We start from the raw sequence: 9836 nt of genomic DNA on the forward strand, positions 1-9836 counted from the left end.
GGCACGGTATCCGACTCAGTCACAGTGCGAAAACTGGGATTTTTGTGAGGTGGCCGAATCGAATGCCGATCGTACCGTTGTGATGGGCGCATGCAGTTGTGTTCTGTGTGTGAATCGCGTGGGCGTATCACAAGTGGTTCGCCCTCTACAGGGTCACAAAGAGCGAAAATACACAGGATAGATTTTAGTTACTGTGAGGGTTTTCAGTGTACACTTATCCTGTATACTTACGTTATTTTATTTGGTATATTTATATATTGTCCTTATGGTTATGTAGTTTTTACTACGTCCTTTTAGTGTTGAAGTATTATTGATGAAATTTAATTGTGGCGTTTAATAATAATCGCTTCGTTCTTTGAAATTGATATATATGCTAAAATATAATTTTTGTCCTCAAAATGGTACGTAGTTAACATTGGTTCTTGCCTACTTGAAATTTATTTACTTCTTAATTCTGTAGAAAAATGTACGTTTGTGTTATGAATACTAGCATAAATTTGTATCGCGGAATGTTTTCCTACGTCAATAACACTCTGTCAACTAATCCCACCATTTTTCGTGGCGCGATACATGTAATACTTAGAACTATTTCGTTATCGTTGTCGAGGGTCATAAATCCGGAATTCTCAGGCGTCGGCGGGAAAAGAGAGGGAAAAATACAGCGCACACATCGTAGATTGTTTGTTTTAAAGTCGTAAAATCTAGCAGAGCCGCGTCGAAACCTAGAATCGTAAAAATACGCTATATAGAAGCTCAAACAGTAGAAGCTATAACATTCTGGGCCATAAAATTCAAGTACTACTTTTCATATTCAACAATCAAAATTTGTCAGAAATTTAACGACCTGCCTCCGAATGGTATAAACTCAAAAAGTAGAGCAGACACCAAGAAAAGAAGAAGAAAAAAAAAATGAATACAAAAACCCATCATAATGACAGAGGTCCTAGAAGTAGAGTCCAGAGGTACAGAGAGCTGAAACTCTGCACTCGTCTGTTTTCCTTCCTGCTATACCTAATAATTTTCCAGTCGTAGAACAATCAAACAATTTTTATTAAATAAAAGTAACGTAACACGAGGTTGTCGAGATCGATAATCAGGCATCTGACATTCTCTGGATGCAAAGAATACTCGCAGGCCACCCTTGGTCTCTGAGAACGGCTTGGCCCAGGTTACCCGGAGCAGGCAGCTGTTCGGCAACGACGGAGAAAGCGGATAAAACAGGAGGCACACGTACAACCCGAATAGAAAGAGGACGGCGAAGGTGGAAGAGAGAAGAAAAGACGAGACAATGTACAAATCTCGCAATAAGATGCAACCGGAGATAAGCTAGGACCCCCAAAGAGGCTCGCCGTGGAAGGTCGAGTTGTTATTACGAATGACAGACTTTCCGTGCCAGGTGCCTCTGACAGATCAAAGAGATCGTGATCTCGAAAACGGGCACGTATTATTTTTCCACAGAGGAAAGGAACACCTTCTGCGATATTTCGCGTCCGCGTCTCTCTGCCTGTCCCTCTGATCGGAGAACACGGAGGCCGCTATGTCTGTCGACACGTGCAGCATCCTCTCTTTTGTACCACGAAATTGGGACATCGTGTTCTGGTCAGGCACGATGCACCAATCGATAGCTAGCGATCTGTGTGCATTGCCATTCTCACCTTTCTGCGGACGTTCCCTTTTTAACGAGCCGGGAGCAGCCACTTTGTCCTCGAGAATGTTCGAGTCAACGATGCCGTTGGGAATTTAAAGTGGTGTCTTCGTGATTCCCGCACGTGGTCTGCTTTTAGCGATCGAGTGGGGCATTTAAATTGTCTTCGTCGTGAAACGAGCTAGGAAAAGAATGGATTCAAAAGTGGATATTAATTTTCAGATTCTTTTTGCCGATTAGTCACGGATACAGTAACAATTTGAAGGGACGTCGTGAGTACTAAAGAATAAAGGCAATATTTCGCATTAATGCGAGTTTTAATACAAGAAGAGAGACGGTATAAAGAATACGGTGTCCGTTTTCGAAAAGGTCTGTCCCGCACTGTAGTCGCGAACGAACTGTTTCTTCGAGGACCTAACCCAAACGTTCGAGGTGGTCCGTATGACGTAAAGACATAAACCAGGCCCCCATTGACTCTCGGGACCCTCGATGTCTTTAGAAGTGGAAGCAATATTTTGGCTTCCTTTTTCCGCATCATGCGTTTCTACAAATTTAATGAGGAATATAAAGAAATAAATAATGTAGGTTTTGTGTGTGTGAGAGTGTGAGTGAATAAAACCAGCACTCACAGAATATAGAAATGCACACCTAACGAAAGTTTCGCCGTTCTGGGTGCACATCGCAAAATGGATTCCTGTTGTATGCTACGGCTGGTGCCGAAGGGTTACGGGGATTTAATACACATAGGATGATAATTGCGATATTTGTTTTCATTGGTCAATTCGTATACGTGAATATGCGTGCACGAGGTACAATAACAATTTAAATTAATATACACATTTTACATCGCAGGTATTAAAATTCTGATTGATACAATTTTGAAAATCAGTGACAATGTAAATGACAAATGTAATGCTTAGTCTAGTCGATTATACTACGCGAAATAAAGTTTGTAAGGAAAGGAGTTGGGACTAGAATAACTATTTTAGTTTTTGTCCTTTATTACTTGTTAAATACATAATAAGTACATGACAAGTGAAGCTGAAAATGGAAGCAATTTATGTTATATTGTACAATTAAAATTTTACACCATAAACTCCTTTACAATAACAATTTTGGAAATGAATAGTAAATAAATAAATTGAAATTAATCAGGTGTATTTAATTTTACAATTAGAACGATCCTTTAGTTTCCTGTCACCCTATCTTGAATAATAATATCCCTTTTACCTCGTCCCATCTATGACCAAAATTCAAAATTCCCATTCGCCTAATTAATCCCTAGCACTGCGACTTAATTACGAAAAATTATGTATCGAAGTAGTATTCAATTTTAATTACCCACTATATACCTATTCCTATAAATGCAAGTTCCTGGTTTCCCTATAGTACCCCACGTTTGAGGCACGGATCTACTACTACGCGTTGCTAACAAGAAGTCCGCTGCTTTGGCACAGGAGCAAGGGGGATTCCCCCTTAGCCCCCTTCTAAGCCACTACTGAAACCACTATCCTCAGATTCGGTAACATTCTACTCTACTTCTGGCGTTAAAATGAGTGGATTGATGAGCGATGATGAGGGTTGGTGGGGGGAAATTCGAGTCCTACGTTTTGCTCAATAGACTTCTTGTCCGCAACGCATAGTAGATGGCCTTACCGACGAATCCGTTACCAACGAACTACCCGAACGAAACACCGCATCATCCGTATTCTTTTTCCTCCCTTTGCGCAGAAAATAGTCCCACGTTTCTCAACGCGAAGAGGACTCCTCAATTACCTGTTTAACACCGCAAAATTTCCCTTTCCACGCTCTAAAACTACACCTCCCAGTACCGTATGCTGCAAAGAAACGTCACGTTACCCGCTCGCAATGTGGCAATTGTAAAAAATATATTAACGCTATAAAACACATTTCCACTGTTTAAAATTCCTACTAATACGATATTTTATCTACCACAATTTCTCCTACCCGTTCTTCCTCATCCGGAGGCAGAGGAAAAAATGATAATCTGCATAATGGCACTTTTTCCTAGCCCCTATCGCGAGATCCCTTCCTCGAGCTTAATACAGATATTATCAACGAACTGGTAATTCATTGTGTAATTGCCAGACCATTACAGTTGCATCAATCAGTCCTGCAGATCGTGGCAAGGCGGCGTGAGGGGAACGATTTAACCCCCTGGAGCTGATCTTGGACAGGCCCGCCTCCAACGTAATTATTAACCCTTAATTAGAGAGCAGATATATCTGCCGTTGCCGCGCATTTGTATTTTAATTATAGTTCGCGATCCACCATAGATCAGCTCTAGCAGTCCAGTCGGAGGGAAATTAGAAGAATTAGACGAACGAAATCTTGACCAACCGCACTGGTACAATTAACGACAACGTACCATCAGTACTCCCTATGATTTATGGCAGCCGGTTTCGCATAACCGCGCTCCCCGAGACAGAATCGCGATGAACTTTGATTAAAAGCCGAGAAAATGTTTCTAAGAGAGAAATAAAATCTATTATTCAAGCAAATTTCCCGATCGAACTTTTCAATTAAGCCCTAAAGGATTACTTCTGAACCAAAGTAGATTAACGAACGGTAGATGCTCCCATTACGGATTAACCGGAGCCCTTACAGCGCGAACGAGTTCCGTACAAAATGGTCGCCGAAAGGGAGACCGGTATACGAGCTATCCCATGATTTTACATTTTTATTCCTAGTATTTGTACGCTTTTTTGCTATCATTGTTATCTGTGCTGAATCGCGTGGGTTAGGTTAACGGGAGGAAAATTTTAGACAGAAATTCTAATTCGCATTAACGAGTAGAAAATGTAAAGAGAAATACGATATTATCTTTCCTGCGTCCGCGACGCATTTTCATTTTTCAATTATCTCCCTTTTTCGTCGAGTAAAGTATACGCGAACACGGATTATTCGGTGGTTGAAAAATTCACTAAGTTAGGAAGTAAATTCAGCAACTCCGTTGTTTAAAAATTTCGGAATCGCAGCACGAAACTGGATTGACCGAAGCTTTACGAAGTGGCCGGAGGTACATACGTAATTACACAAAACTGCAAAGCGAATTTGATCCTCTCCTAATTTTTCTAGGAATAATTCGTCGGAAATGGTCAGAATGAATAGAATGATCCCTAAAATTTTCAACGTTTGGCGAGGCAATTACGTAGTATTATACGTAAGATAATCGATGATGTAGAAGAAAATTAATCAAATTAATATTTTCCTACAAATTTAACCTGGTGTATTGAATTCCAATATAAAATACCGATTATAGCCGTATTGAAAATATTCCCCATACGGTAATCTTTTTTCTTACAATATTTTTATCGCCAATACCGTATAATACAAAGCTTTCCCTCCGAAATTAAATTTAATTTAAAACTATTTAATATTTTCTCGCATTTCCTGTTTTTTTTTTTTTTTTTTTGTGGAGATATACTACTTTTAACCTTTTCCAGTATTCTTAGAATATAGGAACGAATTATCGAAAAACATGGCGAAAGAAAAATTGGAAAAACCGAATTATTAATGTCCTTTACCTATTTACCTGCTCAAATTTTGGAAGCGTTCGCAATAAAACAAACGACACAAATTTAGCTACTGAGAGATCACTGTTGTACTGGCTACCATAGATCATAATATGTCACGATGAAGAAAGTGTGTGACGACTGTATGGAAGCACGAGTGCGATAAGTGTGTACAAAATGATTACGTGAGAGACTTTAGGTTAAAATTGTTATTACAGAAACGAGTATGCATGTAATGAATATAGCGTGGTATGGTCTGGGTACTTTTGTATACTGTATGACAGAATAGAGTACGAATGAGAGGGAGGTATAAACGAGAATCGAGAGAGTGGAGAAGCTTTCTTAATTGAACGAGAAAGAGGAAAATGAAAAATCGATCTAACGTGCGAATAAATAATTTACAAGATCTAAAGCCTGAGAACGAATATTTATATTAGGTCTATCGAAAAGTTCTGTCCGTTTTTGAAGTAAAAGAAAATAATACATTTTCAACAAATTTATTTATATTTATCTAACAATATCATTTTCATCGTTACTTATGACCAATTCCCAGGATGATGGAATTAGGTATTAAGTGTGGAAAGTATAGTAAATTCGACAAAACTTCAGGTGACATTAACGGACAGAACTATTCGGTAGACCTAATATAAATACTCGACAAGAATTGGGTTTTCAGATGAACTGCGTTACGTGCCCTGTCAACACTCTTTTACGAGACAGTCTAGAGAAACACTCAAAGATAGCTGTACCTTTCTCGAATAATAAAAGAATTTAAAAAAGAATTATACGGATTGTACTTATTTTAAAATTGTAAATCTATAATCCCAATAATTCCATCCATCTCCTGTCATCCCCTTACAATACTAGTACTCCACGCATTAAGTTACTCGAGAAACATGGAAAACCGGAAAATGGCTACCATTTTGTCGCGTACTCTACTCACGCGATCTCACTCCACGTCCTAACACTAAACACCACGATGACAAATGAAGATCGCGTTATTTATCTACGCGAAAGTGGAGAAAAGGAGGTGGGAGGACACTCAGAGATGCGATTTCGCGTGGCGAATTGTCGCGTTTTGCCAAGTGACCCGTAACGATCATCCTTTCTTCATGATCGATCACGATGAGTCGATGGATATCGGTAGCGTAGGGTAATTAATATCAAAGTTACGAGCCCCGACGTGCTCCTCGAGCGTTACACCGCATGCAAGATCGGCCATGTTTCGCGCACTTCACCCTTAACGCCCCAGTTAATTAATTCCGATTTAAAATACCAGCTGCAAGAGGAGTGCCCCGTGTTCGCTCGATTCCAAGCGATTCCCGGCCAATCTTTTACTCGGAGGAGCTTGTTAAACGTCGCGGGAGCGAACATGGCGGATACACGATATCAGCAGGACCTCGCGTTCAGCTCGTTTCAACTGCGTTATAAGCGAGAAGCGTTTTTTCGTTGAAACAAAAATTTGTCGAGAGGGAGATAATTTCATTTGGACTAATATATCGCCCCACGAAACGTTCCGCGAAATTTCCTACAATTTTTTCAACCCGTCCTTGGCACGCGGAAACGCGCAACTTTTAGCGAAATCTCTTAGTGAAATATGGCTGCTGGAAATTATCGCGTCTTATCGTTAGATACGGAGGAATTTCTTTTTATTTTAATATTTATTTCCGAGAATACACTATATATATGAATATTAACCCTTTGCACTCGAGAGGTGACCGTCAGTCACCATTAGATAAAATTTCGAAGATCGATATTAATTAATATGTCAAATTTAAGATAATGTAACGGTGTGCGAGCTATCGAAATCAAATAATTCTACGTGTTAATTATTACACGATTTCTTATTTATTACTGAAAGAAATATTGCTAGCTTTATAACAGAAAATCTTTGAACTCCTACTCGTCTTCAGTCAAAAGATCGTCGAGTGCAAAGGGTTAAATTCAATTCTAAATGTACTACATATGCAATATATATAGAGCTATATGCATAGCACTTTATATAATTAATATAGCACTATATATAATTAAAATTTGACTTCAAAGGCAAGGGGTTGAGAATTTAAATATATATACAATGTGCTCATGTATTAATGTGCATAATTGCTATAAATGTAACACTAAATATATATAATACATTTGTTATATGCAGTGGTTATATTTATAGCATTTGTGCACGTTAGTACATTAACGCATTATATATATTTAAATTCTTAATACCATGTCTTTTGAAATCGAATTTTAATTGTTTCTAACAAATAATGGGTGAATTTCTACGTATTAAAACAGAACAGAACTAAATGTTACGTCAAACGATTATAATGCTGCCTATTTATATTAAATATATCTACTATATGCTATACTATGCCCTGACAGAAAGATTTCGATCGGACGCGACGACACGAATTTATTTAAAACCACTATCATTTCTCGAATTTAATTTAAAATACTATAATATAAAGAATGAAACTCACGGAGATATTAGTCGCTTACCTTGCTGTTGAAATATCGATGGCCAGTGATTTAGTGAACAGCAAGGTTGGTCACACGTCGAGCACTTACGTCCGAACGCGACGAAGAATAACACACAACTGAGGCAGAAAGACATCGACGAAATTTAACCAGGAGCCTAATCTACATTGTTTACATTAGATTCTACCTACGAACCACGCCTCCTGCCTGAAAGACTCGTGTGTAGCCCGATTTCCTTACCATGAGTCTCGCGTGATATTGTACGGGAAGGCGTTAATTCATGCTACGATATAATAATTAATTACATTAATTAAAATTAATGTAACTTTACAATGAAATCCCATTTGTGGGATCAGGAGATTGGATCGATGATTGCTTATTTGCCTTATTTACGAATTGATTGTAATTATAAAGGATAAATAAATTTTTAGCTATAATGATTACGCTCTTGTACACGCTTACTCCCTCAATTTATTACTCCTCTCTCTCATTCGAGCATATCACTCTCTCAATCTCGCATATGCCACACTGTATTGCCAATTTACAATCGAACACTTTCTTATCATTCTCATGGAAATATTCGCACTCACGCTAATCATACATTCGATAAAACAGTCTCACACAACTCTCTCATAATTAAATTATAATGCAAGGGTTTGTATCGCAGTAATAATAAATAAATTCTCAAATAACTCTTATTAATAAATAACTAATAATAAATTCCGAAAAACAAATAAAAATATATTATCTCTTATTCAGTCATACTATTCTCATCCTTGCTATACAAATATTTCCACTCACACTAATCACGCATTCGACAAAACAGTCTCACACAACACTCACAATTAAATCACAGTACAAGGGATTATATTTCAGTAATAATAATTAATTCTTCAATAACCCCTCCGTATTAATAAACTAATAATAATAAAATCCTAAATACAAACTGAGAAGAAAAAAATGATTTTCGTTCGAGCAAAAGGAAAATTCCTTCATTTTACCCCGAAAAGAGTTACCTAACTTATTCCCGGTTACCCCCAAAGCATCCCACCCCCGGTTCGCGTGCAGGGATGAAATACGAACCGCGAACGACGAGTCACCGAGCGTAACGCACGAAATAATTGATTCCCTACATACTCGTAATTACCTTAAACACGGTGCTCGATCGCCGCGTAATTTTTCGTTATATTCCCGGTAAACCGGTGATTACGATACCAAGAGGACCGGGTTATCGCGTCAGAAGCGGCATAAAAAATACACGAGCACCGCGCAATCTCGATGGGGCTAACAAGGTTAAAGCGAATAATTATCCGAGACGCGTCATAGTTTTCGTTCCCGGTTTTTTGCCACGCGATGTGTCCTGCGTTTCGGCGAAAGTGTCATGGGACAATTACCTCGGTGACTAAGAAAATGGCGTTCGGTTAACCCTCGAGTAGAAGCGTAGTGATTGACACTAACGCGGGTAACTACGTATTGTGAGAGGAATCTTTATTTCTGATGGCGTCAAAGCTCGTTAAAATCCTTAAAAGATCGATCCTCTGCATCGGGATCCATTTTGCCTCGAGGATAATTAATAAGCTGAAAGATTCCTCGAAGCTAGGCTGAAGGACGCAATGGACTGGTGTCACAGTGAAATCTTGCTGACGTGTTCCAGGGGCTAAACTTCTCCGAAGTCCACTATGCAGTATGCATCACAGGAAACCTCGAACCCTTGTTCACTTTATACCTCTAAAAAATTAAAAACATAATTAAGAGTACAAGTTCTCGTTGAACATTATTAATCCCATCTTATTACAATATAATTACGGGTAGTACAATGATGAAAAGTCTCACGGAAGTATAAAGCTTGAGTTGCGTGACCTTTGTCGTCTTTTGTTTCAGAGACTCGAGAAGCAGTCAGTCTTCATCCAGCAGCAGCTGCGGAAATCTCGTGTAAAGCTTGAAGAGAAATTGCAATAAATGTTTATTAATTATAATATAAAATACAGCGTAGATTTATTTCATAACAAACCTCCTTCGACGTGTTGTTTTGGATGATCTGGTTTGCATTTGCGCACAATTCTACGTTATTAGGAGAGGTATGGAAAGGTACGTGTGTTCGGGAAGCGACTCGAGATTGACTTTTGAGTCACTGATGTGTAAGCGATGTTTAAAATAGCCCAAGTCAGGCGACAGGCAGAGTC

Source organism: Eufriesea mexicana, unplaced genomic scaffold, assembly GCF_001483705.2.
Source record: "Eufriesea mexicana isolate 0111107269 unplaced genomic scaffold, ASM148370v2 scaffold1453, whole genome shotgun sequence".
Classification (NCBI taxonomy): Eukaryota; Metazoa; Arthropoda; class Insecta; order Hymenoptera; family Apidae; genus Eufriesea; species Eufriesea mexicana.